Genomic DNA, 15,737 nt, shown 5'->3' with positions numbered 1-15,737 from the left:
TCCCTCTGGCGAAGGGCCTCACGACGCGTACTCGGAATGTGCCCCAGTCCTTCTCCAGAGGGAGATGTGGCCATTTACCAGGACAGCTGTCAGGAAAGGGAAGTACTATATGCTATTCAGAGTTCAGGCTAACCCCTGGAGACCCAGCACACCAGCGTGGCCAACAGGGAGTCAGACGATCCACGGAGCTTGGCTTAAAGTGGTCTCACCCCGGGTCCAGTGGGTCGGTCGGGCCACCCCATGATTATCTGTGCGGGTTTTGAATGTGGACTCGGAAGAGACATTTGTAGCAAGCAGCATAAATCCCGCATGGTTTTCCTCTGTCTGGCAGGATGGCCAAGTGCAGGTCCTGAACTACTCTCTCCCACAACCGGGATAAGTATGGCCGTGCCACGTGCCTGGCGGATCTCGGAGGTCTGGCCCATCAGAGGGCAGCGGTGGGGCTTTGTCTCATCGGCCGTTTCCTTCTGTTCTACGGCCGGAAGCCAGAAGCATGCCGAAGAACTAAGGACGAGTTTCAACCCAAACACAGGTGGCTGCTGATGGCGGCTGCTGATCGCAGCTACTGTTCCGGGTGTAGCTGATGAGGTTTGGGGGTGATGGTGGGGTTCACAGGGTTCGGAGCCGATGGCCAAGAAAGAATTCTTGAGGATGTCTTTGGTGCAAAAAGGTGATTTTACTAAAGCACGGGGACAGGACCCCTGGGCAGGAAGAGCTGCGCTGGGCTGGCGTTGTGCATGGTGACTGGTTATGGACTTTGAAGTTGGAGGGGGGCAGTAGAGGCTAAAGGGAAGCCTCCAGAAGGACTTTCATGTGCTAAAGAGGACTCAGAAGATACCTGAGGCCTGGCTATTGTCAAGCTAAGGCTGTTGCCCTCTAGCAAAGCATTGACATTAGGAAGGTAGGGGATACCTGGAGAAACGTTCTACTCTGGATTTGCCTCCAGCATTTGCCCGTGGGCTGCAGGCTCTAAGGACTCGTAATTTTATCTACATTTCCTTCTTGGCTTTGTTCCCCACATCACTATGGAGGGGAGGGTGATGTTGGGGCTCCAGGAAACAGTCTATGGTTTCTGGAGATGAGGCTAATGATGAGACAGCTTTTCTCTTGTAATTTGAGACATTTTCAAACTCATCAGTTTAACCATTTGTTTTCTGTCCTCTCCGTTGTCCTGGGGCAGCAGGAGGGCCTGAGGACCGTCCCAGGTACCCCACCTGGGGTGGGGGGCAGTGAGCTAGTTTGTGCTTTGCGCCCAGCTCGCCTGCTGCTCCCGAATCACAGTAGGTTAACCCCGGGCTGCAGAACCGGATCCCCAGCTGTGCTCTTTGCTGTGTCAAGAGAAATTTCAGTTTAGAGCCTCCTGGTCTCTGGTCCTGGGAAATGCTCCTCAATTTCTTTGGTGAGTTCCGTCCCCCACCCCGTGTGAAAGCCTCTCCCGAAACTTAAAGCCAGGGTGTGTGACGTCCTGGACTGATGTACTCCTTTTTGCTCATGCTGTCTCCTGTCATCATTTCTTTGTCTGTAGGTCCCCCGTGGGTCCAGCCTCTGGAGAGTCCCTGTATTGTCATTCTAAGGCACCTTTGAGCAGAAGCCAAACTGGATGGGTGTGTTCCCTCTGCCATCGAGAGGAAGACATTTCTCCATTCTGGCGACATCTGCAACACCTTGCTGAGTCCTCTGTCCGTCGTGAAGACCTTACCAGACGCGTTCGTACACGAGCGAAGACTTGTCTTTTCTCCTCTTGAGTGGGAAAGGTGCCACTCTGCCCCGTCATCTGTGACAAACTTTCCTGGAGTCCGAGAACGGTCCCCAGGCCAGTAGACAGTTAGCTTTGCCCAAAGATGACGATGTCTCATGGTTGCAGGCAGTAAATGACTGAGCGTGTCACGTGACCACGGGCAGCGGTGGGGGCGGGGTGGGGGGGCCTGCTCACAGCTGCCGCTGTGCCCCCATCAGCCCTCTCGTCCTTGGACCGTGAAGCTATCCTCATTAGCGCTAAATGCGACATTGCCACCAGCAAGGTCACTGGGAGAGACTCACACTCCTCTGTCGCCTGCACGACACCAAAAATAATGAAAAGACCATCTCCCAAATCAGGTTCTGGTGAGGCCCGTGGTGCCCTGATGGTGACATTAGAACAGACTAAATTTTTCTCATTAAAACGCAGCCATTGCCGTGGACGAGAAGGAGCCCCAGAGAGCGGGCTTCAGATCTACGCCTTGTTTCCCTGAATTATGGAGAATTAACCAGCTTCCATCCCTGCTTCCGGAAGGTGCTGGCGGTCTCTGGATTGGAGGGAAGGGGCCCACGTGACCACGGAGCCCGGAGGGGGTGGCGTGTGTCTGATTTTGCCTTCAAGAACAACAACCGCAAAAATGATATTCGATCATTAAAAGCAGAGAAGAAGAGATATTTATATACGAAATGAGTGCTTTTGATTTGATCCCTGGAGTAAAATGTCATAAATAGCTGTTAATTTGGGTCTGTTTACTCAAAATTTAATGCCTGCAGAAAATCTATTTGAATCATCACGAATGTAATAATGTCTGCCAGGAAGAAGGCTGGGAGTGATAGCAGCAATTTGGGCTGAAGCTTGAGGATACTGGGGCTGGCATCTGCCGAAGTGGAGCCTAATTAATGTCTGTGCGCTCCCCGCCAGGCGGGCCAAACCCGCAGAGCATCAATCACAGGCACCGGCCGGCTCCTCGGGCCTCACCACAGCGAGAAAACTCACTTTTTTTCCAGTCCTAAATATTAGTGCTATTAATATGTGGCCCTCGACTGTTTTCTTAACTCTTTTGATGAAAGGGGTTAATTATCACGATGATTATTTCATCATACGATTTGGTGGCTCTGCCTGGTGAGACAAAAGACGCTTCCCAGGACGAGAGGAAGGATAGCCAATAAAAGTTGTTACATGTAAACACCACACAACGCTCGCTAACAAATGGCCGCATCCCCGGTAATGATGTCCCCGGAGAACGGCGCTGGCGGTGGAGCGGGGACCTTTGGTCCCAGCTCTGTAGCCGAGCAAAGACAGGAGCGGGGGCCATTTGTTTTTCCAGACCATCCAAGGGCGAGTGCCCCCCGCCCCATGAGGCTCCTGCTCTTGCCACATTGTTTTTTTTCCTGGAGTATTTCAGATATCACAGTATTTGGGTCAAAAGACCAGAGGAAATGCCCTTAATTTTGCGTCCCTTTCAGCCACCCTGGGCTGTAAGAGTTCGTTTCAAAAGCTGTGGAGTGACTGTGAGGGGGCTGCCTGCCTCCCGGGCCCTCCTGTGCCCTGCAGGCCTGGGGGGAGCCAGCTCCAGAGAGACCAAAGTCTTTAGCCAGGATTGAACACACTCAACACCATTTCCAAGCCCGTTTTCTTTCAGAAGAGCTAAGCTACGGACTCAGTCCCCCTAAAACTCCCATCTGAGCCCACGGGATTGGGCCGTGGCTCCAGGGTGTGGTCCGTCCCCGTCTAGGGCAGCCCCAGCTGGCGTCCTCACGGGCAGCAGGCTGGTTCAGGTGGACAGGGACGCAGCCCTTTCTTTCCACCCAGAACCGGGAGGAACGGTGTCTTGTCCTCCGCAGGCTGTGGGCCAGAGGTTCCCACCCAGCCTCTTTCTGGGTGAGCGTCTCGGCCTCCAGGGCCTTCCTCTCTCCCGGCGTCCCTGGGGGGCTCCGTGCTGTGCCCAGGGCAAGCGGCTGCTGTGGCCCGCCGTCTGTCCAGACACGGATCTCGCTCCCATCCCCTCGCCCAGACGAGTCCAGCCCCTCCCCAGGCTCACACTGGCTGCCACTCAGGGCTCGCGTTTCCTTCTGTTTCCTTTCTATTGCTGCTGTGGACACAGAATCTCCTCTGCGGGACTGGGCCGTCCTTCCGACCCCTGATGACCTCCGCTTTCTCCCTCTTAGCCCGGTTCCTTCAGAGCCATGATGCATCTGCCCCTGCGTGCCCTGTGTTGGAATAACTCCAGTAATCTCAGGAATGCCAAGACTTTCTCATCAGTCTGGGCCGCGCAGGAGTCAAAGGCCTGGCCGGGCCATCTACCCCCTGGGCTGCCAAGCAGGTGCTGGTCTGAGGCCCAGAGTCCTTCAGGGGCGAATACAAAGCAAGGCGAAATGCCAGCAGAGCACAGCTAACTGTCATGTAAATACGAACAGAGGACCTGTAAGATAATTACGGTGGAGTCGCTTCGGTGATTCTGACTCCTGGGTTGTTGGGGTAACTCCCCCACAAACACACCCCCAGCTCAGGTGCTCTGGACACGGGAGGTTCTCTACGGGAGGCTCCTGGAGCAGAGAATAAGCACCAGGAGCCATCGGTGGGAAGGGACTCCGCTTCTGTCATAGGGCTTCATACGGCACCTGCTACGTGGCAGGAACACAACAAGTGGTGACTGGGTGGGTGGATGGACCGGTACAATCACAAAATCAAAATACAGAGCAGTGTCTCTGCTGCCCCAGACCCTGTGGTCTTGGCCAAGTTCAGCCACTCCGTTTCCCCCGGAGACCCTCCTGAGGACATGGTGAGCCCCTCCTAAAGCCCTGGTTTACTGTCGAAGATAATTCACTCACAGACACGAGAGCATCCGTAACGCGGGTCAGACTGTCGAGATGTTTCTCGAGGCTGGAAATAAACGTATAACAACACTTGCATTTGGAAGCTGTCTTTAATGCGACGCTAAAATCCCACCGGCAGCAGCCTCACCGTCGCCTTGAAGCTCAGCCTGTCGTTTCTGCAAAAACACAGAAACGAATTAAGGGGGAAGAAAATGAGAAGCTCAGCAGTCACGCCCTGCTGAGGCTGGCTGGCACGAGCGTGGGGGAACCAGCGGCAACGTCCGGTGATGCTAGGGAGGCCACTGAAGATGAGCCCCGGAGGGAGGCTTTCCGCAAAGAAAGGGGACATGGCCGCGAAGCTGGGCTTGTGGCTCCGGGAGGGTGGACAGGCCAGCAGAGCCCCACCAGTCCCACCACGTCGTCTTCCGGTGCTTTCTCCTCTCTGCTGGGCCCGCCCTCCAGAGGCGCTCCCTTTCCGTGGAAGGCCAGGCACCAGGTCACCTATTACGGACAAGGGGACTCGGACTCAGCCCATGGCTGGCGTGGGGACTCCTGATGTAATAAAGACAGTTAATTAGGAAGGGGCACCAATGGATTTCATCAGATGCGCTCATTTCTCTCTGAACGACAGGTCAGGCTGCGCTCAGCTGGACGGCAAAGCCCCAAAGTCCCACCCTGGGGCGGCCCAGGGACCGTGTCCTTGAGACGGAGGCATGAGGGCGTGGGGACCCCTGTGAGCTCAGCTCTGAACTTCGCCCTGATCACCCAAGCGTCTGAGGCTCTCTGTACCTCAGCTCCCTCGCTGGGGCTGCCGAAGCGCAGACAGCATCGACGGGATGCGGCTGCCGGGGGCGTTCGCGGGGCAAGTGCAGGTCAAGCGTCCTCAGTGCTGTTCTCCTGGCCGTGATTGTGTCACTGCAGTCCCCCCAGGACACTGTAGGACGCACGCATGTGTGATATAATCAATAGCAAAGCCAGGAAACATGTGGCCTTGAACCCCCACCCCAAGGGAACCCCCACCCACACAGGCCTCTGAAAATCTCGGAGACACCCCTCAGGGAGCCTCCTGTTGATTCAGTTTTTTGAATGCATTTTTTTAATGTTCATTTATTTTTGACAGAGAGAGTGAGAGTGGGGGAGGGGCAGAGAGAGAGGGAGACAGAATCCGAAGCAGCTCCAGGCTCTGAGCTGTCAGCACAGAGCCCGACACGGGGCTCGAACCCACAAACCGTGAGATCATGACCTGAGCCGAAGTCGGACGCTTAACCGACTGAGCCACCCAGGCGCCCCTTGAACCTATTTGAACAGAGGGCCCAGGCAGTGTCCGGGCTGAGAGTGCTCGTCTAGCTGGCCACACTTCGCACCAGGACAGGCCCCAGGACACTAGAGACCCCGTCAGAGTCAGGGTGAAGCGTCTGGGCTCTGGGGAGTGAACGGCTGAGCGAGAACCAGCTCTCGAGCCCTGCATCGCGGGCACCCTCCAGCCCAGGCTTGCTCCAGCATCCGTGGAGTCCTTGGTGCCATTGCTGCTGAGCCAGTGGATGGATGGGAGAAGGCAGTGACGCCCAGCAGGCCGACCGGGGCGGGTGGGCAGAGCCGTTGCAGGGACAGCCTGGGTGGAAGGTGGAGCAGAGCTGGGAGGTGACAGGGAGAACCCTCTTGTGACCCGTCCTCCCAAATAGCACAGGGCTGGTTCCGCATGAAACCTCAGACCAAGCACAGGGACGGAGGGGGCCGGAAGGAGCAGGTGCATCCACAGCCAAGTGAGGGAGGGGAGGGGCCTGGGCCCTGCACTTCCTGGACCCCTGTGCAGCCAGGAGCACAGGGTGCAGAAAACTCCCCTCTAGTGCCTGGGGCTCCCAATGCTCGTCCTACCCATGCCCGGGGGCTGGGGGAGGGGGCGTGAGGGGCCCCTGTCAGGAGGAAAAGACAGGGGAATAGAGAGAGCATGGTTATACACGAAGCGATTCTCTGCAGGCTTCATCAGTAAGCGTCTGTTAATAAACACCGACCGCGAGAGCAGACTGGGGCACACTCTGTCCACCGTGCGTGACGGGCAGGGGGCTCCCAGTCCACACGGGGACTCAGCCATGGGTGAGTTTTCTAAGAAAGGCTGTTCACAGTTCACCTGTGATGGAGGAGGGAGCCATCTTTTGGCCTAGAGAAGTCAAGGTGGGCTTCTCGGATGAGGAGACATCTGGAGAGGATCTTAAGGTTTTCGGTTGCACTCTGTGAACGGAAGAAGGTTGTCAGGAAGGCTAGGACACCCGAGCAGGGCTGTTTCCTTCACCCCATCCTCGCCCCTTCCCTGTCTACGCCCCTACACATGCATCTAATTTCCCATGAACCCAAAAGGAGAGATAGCCACAATTAATATCTTTATGCAAATGTTTTGTGCCTCAGGGCATACCCTTGCTGTGATTTATGAACAATGATTAAAAATAACTCACTTAATGTAATCTAACATGAACAAATACGAGGAGACGAGATTAAATTAAATTTCTTCCCCCCGGAAAAAGAACTCTGAAGGTCACCAGCCTCTTGGAAACACAGGTGCGTTCCTTCATTGGTGTTCAAGGTTTCAGACCCCAAGATGGAAGCCTAAAAATAGAAGAGGCTGCATTTAATATATTGTCCCGAAGTTAAGTCTCTGCTTCCGGTGTATCGTGAGCCCCTGTAAGGTTTCTTTCTGTCCTCAGAGTCAAGGTTTGGAGCTGGGAGGTGCTGGCATGTTTATTCAACACTGGGGTCTCCCCCTCCCCCCCCCGCCCCAGGCCCACGTGCTTCCTTTCCAGGAAGGGCCTGGGGAAGAGATCAGCAGCATCCAGAACTTTTCCTACAATCCCTACTTTAGTTCAAATTACTAGTTTCCAGGTGCAAACCCCGCGTACAGCTTCCCAGAAACACAGCTTCACGAGGTCGCAGACCCAGGACCTGGAGCCAGGTTTCCACCTGCACAGGCTGCCCGCGCATCCTCGTTGCCGAGTCAGTATGATCACGCCACGTGGGGAGGGTCGGGAAGGGCACATTTGCGGGAGAACGGCAGAGGACAGCGTTTCGCATAGGAAGTAATTTTTAAACCCAAGACCGAGAGCAGATACGAAACATAAATCATATGACGTGGCCGTTTAAACATTTATCTGCCGTCCGGAACTATCACACGGGCATCTTGCTACGCCCACACCGGAAGAGGTCACACGTCCCCGCTTGGATGGGACACACGCACGCTGACTCAGGCGGCACGCCCAGACGTTCCCTCTGACATTCCACCCGCCACCTACTTGACAAGGGGACCAGCGCGGTCGGGAAGGTACGGAGGGGCCTCTCCCCGGGGCTTCTGTGCCCTCAGCGTCCTTCCTGGGGACGTCCTGACATTCTGGGTCGATTTCTTGAGCTCAACTCGTGACGGCACCAGTGGGCCTTTGTCTGCAAGAACACGTGCAAAGACACCGAGAGTCAGGCAGGTGACACATAATGTGGGATCATTTGCACCACAGGACACAGCAAAAGCCTCGCAAACGTCAGAGACCCCAGTGACTCCCATTTCTTTGCGATGACAACCATCCATCCCTTTGTCCAGACGGGCAGGCCGCCAGCCTCCACCGGGTCACTCAGACGCCGCTTTGCACACACTCAGCGCCAGGGGCTGGGGGCTGTCCGTCCCTCTGTCCTGCTGTCCGCCTGGCAGGCCCGAGGAGGAGAGAGCTGTTTATTTCTTTTCTCTATGCAGACAACATGCCAACGTTGTCTCATTTAATACCTCTGGCGATTCTGAGGAAGTCTTACCTGCATAATAAGAATGTCTCATTGACGATATTCATTCGCTCATCCGTCCATTCGGCACTCCCCGAGCGCTGACTTCTTTCCAGGCATCCTTCCCCGTAGGGGCAATGTGGCATCAGCCATAGAGAAAATGGTGCCGTCCTCAAGTTCACATTCTAACGGAATACCGCCTCTCAAGTACAGTCTGATACTCGTTGTCGGTCGTATAAAAGAATGCCGTATTTCGTCAATTCTAGGATGAACCATTGCTCGTAGCGCCTTGGAAATCCGGATGTATTTAGTCATGCCTGTTGGCCACTTGGTGGTCTTCTCACAGTGGTCAGTGCCTGGGCGTGCGCGCCTGAAGCTTGCAGAATGGGACCAGTGGCTTGGAAAATCCAGACCCCCAAGTGGATCATCCCCTTCCGGAGTGCTACACGAGTGCTGGGGATCACAGAGGAGCGTGCTGTGCGGACAGTCAGAAATACAGGAAACTCTTAATCGACAAGGTCCAGAGAATCAGACTGTAACTATGAAGCAGTCTTAAGAATACAGAGGTTGGTCAGCGGAATAACGGCCCCCCAAACTGCCCGCGTCCTGACCTCCGGAAGGCTACGAGGCAAGGAGGGATGAAGGACGCTAACGGTCTGACCTGGAAATAGGGAGAGTGTTTGGCTGCTTCTGAAGGTGGTGGGAGGGGCCGGGAGCCAAGGGATGTGGAGCCTCCAGAGGCTGGAAGGGGCCGGGCCGTGGTTTCAGCCCGGGGACGTCCACGTCAGCTGTCTGACCCACAGAACCAAAGGGTAAGAATCTTGTGCTGCTTCAAGCCACTCAAGTCGTGAAAATTTGTTACAAATCGATTGGAAACCAATACTAATGCATTAGCAAGTTGACTTCACTTCCATGCTGCTGACGGCCACACAAAAGTGGTGTGGTTTGACAGCCCACAAGGTGCATGCCAATGCCACGTGGTAGGAGGGCGTGGCACACAAGCAGAACCTCTGGCGGTAGCTGAGGGTGATCAGCGGCACTCGGTGACAACTTACGTCTGATGAGTAAGTAACGACCAAGTGACGTAGTTATCCATGCACCCATTCTTGATGTGGAAACTGAGGCTCTGTGGATCCTCGTGCTGGTAAGTACGGGCCGTGATCTCATTCCTCAGCTCACTCCCAAGTCCTTGTCTATCCCGGGGCATCCTCCTGGCCCGAGGTTGTGTCCAGGTCTCAGGAGGAAAATGCTGACCTTGGAGCTCAGATCTGGGGACTTGGGATCCAAGCCACGTGATCCAAAGGGCGTGGGGCCCATCCTCGCCTTCTGGTCCCGGAGAAGGAGAGTTGTGCTGGCCCAGCTTTGTGCCCCAAGGCCGGCCTGGAGTCCTGGCCCTCCTGCACAGGATGCTGCGGCCAGTTCTGAGTCTGAGAGGTCAGACGGATGGGTCTCTCTCCCGATGGCCCGCACCAATGAACGTCTTCCGTGCTCATGGCCTCGGGCTGGCTCTCTGCAGCAGCGTTTTCTAGAAGACTCAGGCGCTAAGCGCGGGTTTGCTCTTGCAATTTTGCAGCAATGACCCTCTGAAAATAACTCTCACAAAAATGTCACTTAGGGATCTTTACGGCCGGAGCTGTCCATCCGTCTCCCCAACAGGCCAGCTCCTGGCAATCCTTGAAAAAGACTTTTCAGAAAACCTGTGCAAATAAATCACTAATTCCTCTTCTTCCACAAGCTAGATGAACACAACTTTATAAACTTGAAAGGTTAAAGAAGGAGGAGGTGCCTCCCCCCAGGCTCCGCACGCATGGCGGGCATCCGCGGGCCTCCTCGCCCCCGGCCGGACTCCGCTCACGCTGTCGACGAGGCTCACGTGCATCCCGCAGTTCTCTCGCGCTGTGGTCCCTCCACCCCACGGGTCGCCACAAGCACCGTTTATGGGCCTCCCGGTGTGAGAGCAAGAGAGGGATGAGGTTTGCGGAACTCACCCTGAGCCCCTGGGAGGTGAGCTGCACTGACCATCCTTTACGGGAAACGAGGCGCCGCGGAAATTTGTCACCACGCACCTCGAGGGCCCCGATGTAGCCGCTGGGAGCCAGGGGCCAGGAACGTGCCCTCCCTCCGCCCAGGGGCTGCTGGTCGTCCACCGGGCCTCACCTGCTGAGCTCCTGTTCCCTTGGCCTCTCCTGAAGACCTTTGTCTCAGACCCCAGCAGGTGCCCCACAGTCTAATCCCCTGGGCAGAGACTGTATGAGTTCTCTGCAAATAAGTGGCCCAAGACGGGAGAAAATACTAGGAGACCCGCAGCCTGCCCCCACCCCGGGCTGCGCGACTCCAGGCAAGCCACTGACCTGCCGAACCCTCCGGGTCCCCATCTGTAACGCGTGACAGCCACTCCCCCTCAAAGGCCTACAGGGAGGAGTATTTGGGGTTTGAGACGGAAGGTGCAAGTGACGGCTTTTGAGAGTGATGGCTCTGCGGGTGGAGGGCGAGCGTCCGCCTGGTGGGGGTTTGCCGGAGAGAGCAGAGGCCTCGGGATGGGAGGTAGCTCACCCAGCACAAGTCCTGCAGAGCCTGCCTGCTCTTCCAGGGCTCCCAGCAGCACGTGGACCACTCCCTCGGGTACCCTCTCCCCCTGACCTGTGACCCGTGCCATCCCCTGGATCCCCGGGAGGCCTAGAGCCAACACCCAGCAGGCAGAGCAGAAAGGGGATGCCTGTCCCGGAGCATTTGTAGCAGGCCTTTGGGGTCCGTCGGGACAGAGAATGGTGTCAGCACCACATTTTTTGCAAGAACCTGTTTCGCAAACACGTGCTCCCTCCCGCAGGGGCCCTCCCCATGGAGGGTCCGCGGTCCGAACATGGAAGAAGGAGGAAGACTGGGGTTCGGGAGGCCGGGTTCTCCCTGGCCTGAGGCGCGATGCCAGGTGAAGTTCGCATCTGCCCTCATCTGCAGAGGGGACTAAAGGGGCTGCGTGCGCGGACCCGCGGAGCCTCCCGCGAAGGGCAGGGGAGCTGGTGCCGGTGAGGACACCCCGGAGAAGGAGAAAGACAGAGCCCCCTCGTCGTGCCTCAGCCCTTCCCAGCCGCTTCCCGGGAGAAGTGGTCACAAGGCTGCCTCTCACCAGGGAGCGGAGGGCGTGTAGAGGGTTTTTGGTCACTAATTTGCTCGGACGGGACCCAGGAGCCACGTCTTCAACAACCTAGCACCTGGTCCGAGCTCGCGGTCAAGGAGAAGGGCCAGATCTTGGAGGAGGGGCCTGGAGGGGAAAGGCACAGGTGCACAGGGAAGGTCACGTGTAGATGTCACCAAACAGCTGGTCACCTGCGGGATGGCCCTTCCCCTTCAGAAGGACACGTGGCCAGAGGAGACTGTGCTCTGGCCCCAAAGACGCCAGTGTGTTCATTGTCCCGGGGGGAGGGGACAGGGTTTGGGGCTTTCTGCTGTGGGGTGATAGCACACCCTCCTGGACCACTTCGGTCACATCTCGGGGCTTCCGGGTCAGTCCTCATATTGACCAGTCCTAGCAGAAATCCCGTCACATTGTGTAGCCAGAATCTCTGACCCTCCATATCCGACTGGCTTCCTGCTCCCCCTGCCCGCGGGTGACCTGCCTTCAGCAAGACTCCTGTCGGGTCACTTTAGTCAAGAACTACCCCTCGGTCTCAGCAACCTCCGGGCTCCCCGACCCTGCACCTTGGCTGTAAATCTCCACTTTCTGGTGGTTTTAGGAATCGGATCTGGTTCCACACTGGGGTCACTTTCCCTCTGTTAAAATAGTTACCGAATAAAACTGGTTTTTACCATTTTGACTACCAACTACCGTCCGGCTCTGGTTTTCTCTAACAGGGACAAGGACGCCGTCTCGGCAGTGGCGAGGGCAGAAGAGGAAACCCACAGGGGACACAGATGTTGGGAGGGACCCCAGTGCCACAGGCAGCCAGGGCGATACCCTGAGTCAGCAGCAGGTGTTACAGGATGAAATTGAGAATCACGCCCAAGGTTAGTGAGCCAGGACGCGGATACCCAGCAGAGCTCAGCCAGTTAAGCGTCCGACTTCGGCTCAGGTCCTGATCTTGTGGTTCGTGGAGTCAAGCCCCGCATCGGGCCCTGTGCTGACAGCTCGGAGCCTGGAACCTGCTTTGGATCCTGTGTCTCCTTCTCTGTCCGGCCCTCCCCTGCTCCTGCTCTGTCTGTCTCTCTCTCAAAAATAAATACACATTAAAAAAAATTTTTTTAAAGCATGTCTTGTGGTTTGTTTCTTTCTCGTCTGTTTCCTCCCCTTCCCATGTGTTCATCTGTTTTTTTTCTTAAATTCCACAAATGAATGAAATCATGTGATATTTGTCTTTCTCTGAGTGACTTACTTCGTTCAGCATCATACCCTCTCGTTCCTTCCACGTTGTTGCAAATGGCAAGATTTTGTTTTTTGATGGCCGAGTAATATTCCATTACTCATACAGCCCCCCCCCACACACACCCCCCACATCTTCTTTAGAAACAATTTGACAAAAAGTGTTAAGTGTCGTTAGGACTGAGCCTGAATGTATGTCAAGTACTCACCATCACCCCGCACTGCCTCGGACAGACAGGGAGCAGACGTGGCCCAGGACCGGGAGCCTGCAGGGGCCACGGACCCTCGGGACAGTGGAGGCACAGAGCCACTGGCCAGCACTGGGGACCGACAAACAACCAGCCCCACCCAGCCGGGGTCGGAGTGTCTGCCCAGGGGAGGTCGGCCGGGCAGGAGAGGGGCCCAAGGACGGGAGGCTGGGTTTCACCGGGAGGAGGAGGAAAGACAGAAAACAGGAAGCAAAGGAAGTCCAGCTGGGCCAGGGCAAGAATAACTCGGAGTCTATGGCAGAGAACAAAGGCATGCCACCGAGGTCCTGGCAGAACAGAGGGTGGCGAGGAAGACATCGGGGAAACTCGGGGAGGCAGAAAGCCCCTGGGGACACCCCCAAGTGGATCTCCGGGACGCGCGGCCCCGACAGCGCTCCCCAGAGACTCATGGCTTCTCCATCAGCTGGTCCCTCCTTACCTTCATGAGCTCAGGCCATTGCTTCTCTGAGGCTCTTGGCACTTGTGCGGAAGCCTTCTTCTGCTCCTTCGTTCATTTGTTGCGGGACAAATAATCTCTCAGGCATTGGAATCGTATGCTCCACGGTAGCAGCTGGGGAGAGGAGACTCATTTTTCAAACGCCCCGGTGAGGGAGCCCTGGCCCCCAGACGGTGCCCTGCTGCTCCCCCCGCCCCCACCCCTGCACCACCGGCGGTTCCGTGCAGAGGACCATTTGGAGCCAAGAATATGTAGAGCTGTGACTTCATAATGTGAGATTTATGTAGCATTAAGTTCCAGCCAGTACATGGTAATAAGTTCCAGCCAGTACATGGACAGGAGTGTCCAGGTCTCCCACCCTGCCGCGCAAGGAGGGACGGGGGCGGGAGCTGCGGCGGGGGGCCGTCTCCCCGCGCCCGGGCGGTACACGGCTGGCGTCTGCAAAGCCCCTCGGAACAAGGTCACGACTGCAGCAGTGAATTCCCAGAGGGCACTGGAGATGCCTGGCTGTCCACGGGCTCAAGGGGCGGGTTTAGAACGTCAGGAAGGGGCGTCGAGTCCCGCCCAGCCGTGAAGTCCAAGCACGATGCTGAGCTGCCAGCACCTGCACGGGCTCTAGCAGAAGGCTGTTTGAGGAGCCAAGAGGCGCTTGTTGCAACGATGACTCCTCGCTCAGTGTTGCTTAAGGAAAAAGATGTCAACTCATCAGATATGTTTTAAAAATTTTTTTAATGCTTATTTATTTTTGAGACAGAGAGGGACAGAGCATGAGCGGAGGAGGGGAGAGAGAAAGAGAGAGAGAGAGAGAGAGAGAGAGACCGAAACCGAAGAAGGCTCCGGGCTCTGAGCTGTCAGCACAGGGCCCCACATGGGGCTCGGGCTCACGAGCTGTGACATCATGACCTGAGCTGAAGTGGGATGCCCAACAGACTGAGCCACCCAGGTGCCCCCTAAAGCAGCATCTTAGCGGTCCCTTCTCGTTATTCGTGGTAGTTATATATATATATATATATATATATATGTATATTTATTTTTGAGACAGAGAGAGACAGAGCATGGGGGGGGGGTAGGGACAGAGAGAGGGAGACACAGAATCTGAAGCGGGTTCCAGGCTCTGAGCTGTCAGCACAGAGCCCAACGTGGGGCTTGAACTCATGAACCGTGAGATCATGACCTGAGCCGAACTCAGACGCTCAACAGACTGAGCCACCCAGGTGCCCCTCATCAGATATGTTCTATAAAAAATAAACCATAAGGGGGCACCTGGGTGGCTCAGTTAGTGAAGCATCAGACTCCTGATTTCAGCTCAGGTCATGATCTCACGTTCGTGAGTTCGAGCCCCACGTTGGGCTCTGTACTGACCATGCTCGTGCCCTCTCTCTGTCTCTCTCAAAACAATAAACAATAAAGAAACAAACTGTAAACTCAGGAATACAGACACCACTGTGATTTCAAGTATCTTAAGGTCTGCGGAGAAGAATTCCAACATCCTTACTTATTTAATAATTCATTTTATCCAATGTTATTGGATAATAATTCATTTGTCCAATGTTATTTAAAACATTTCTCCTTTCTTCAGTGTCCTCTTTCAGACAAAAGTCTATGGAATAAAATACTTTCATACCCACCACTTTATTTTCTCAAAGCGTAATATATTTCTGTACTTGGCTTAGATGATTCTCTTTTAAAAATAAAATGTTGATAAGAGAATTGAAGCATCCCATTTGCTCTTTTCTCTTCCCTAATCCCAGCACCCCCCCCCCATCACCAGACACACACACTATCATGAAGCTGATGTTGTGACACATATATTTGCCAAGGAACTACAGATGTCATTGTTTTGAATTATAACAATTATAAAAGAATTATGTACAATCTATAGCATATCGGACACATACACCGAAACCCCTCTTTGTGGTCAATATTATGTTTTTGAGACTTACACGTTGGCAAACAAGTTTTGATACTTCAAATTTTCCCTTGCGATGAATAATTTTGTGTCTCATTTACGATACCTTTCCCCATCCGGAAGTCATAAAGACATTAATGCTGAGTTCTGAAAGCTTTGAGGTTGTGCTTTTCTTGTTTGGATATTTAATCAACCTGGAATTTATGTTTGTGTGTGACATGAGGTAGGGATCCATCGTATTTTTACTCCAGACGGAGAATCTATTGTCTCAACACCATTTGTTGAAGGCTCATCCTTTGCTTGTGTTGAGAACCAGCTCCATTCCACGCAAACACACAGGGCCCTGTTTTGGAGCGCCCTACTTGGCCCATTTCTACCTTTGCCTGTCCCTGCATCAGTATGATCCTATCTTAATTGCCACAGGTTCACAATAAATGTTGGTGACTGGTGAATACGCGAAGG

The 15,737-nt window shown here is 55.0% G+C and overlaps 1 long non-coding RNA gene across 1 annotated transcript; it reads right to left on the bottom strand.

Moving 5' to 3' along the window:
* Nucleotides 1-5,349: 5,349 nt before the first annotated feature.
* Nucleotides 5,350-13,540, bottom strand: LOC125919723 (uncharacterized). Its single transcript, XR_007456879.1, has 5 exons — nt 13,349-13,540; nt 7,836-7,980; nt 7,005-7,155; nt 6,683-6,783; nt 5,350-5,488 (listed from the first exon to the last, which is right to left on the bottom strand). It is a non-coding gene; the product is annotated as an uncharacterized LOC125919723 (long non-coding RNA).
* Between the last annotated feature and the right edge of the window lie 2,197 nt (nt 13,541-15,737).

Source organism: Panthera uncia, chromosome B4 (assembly GCF_023721935.1).
Source record: "Panthera uncia isolate 11264 chromosome B4, Puncia_PCG_1.0, whole genome shotgun sequence".
NCBI classification, from domain to species: domain Eukaryota; kingdom Metazoa; phylum Chordata; class Mammalia; order Carnivora; family Felidae; genus Panthera; species Panthera uncia.
This window is presented reverse-complemented; position numbering and strand designations above follow the sequence as displayed.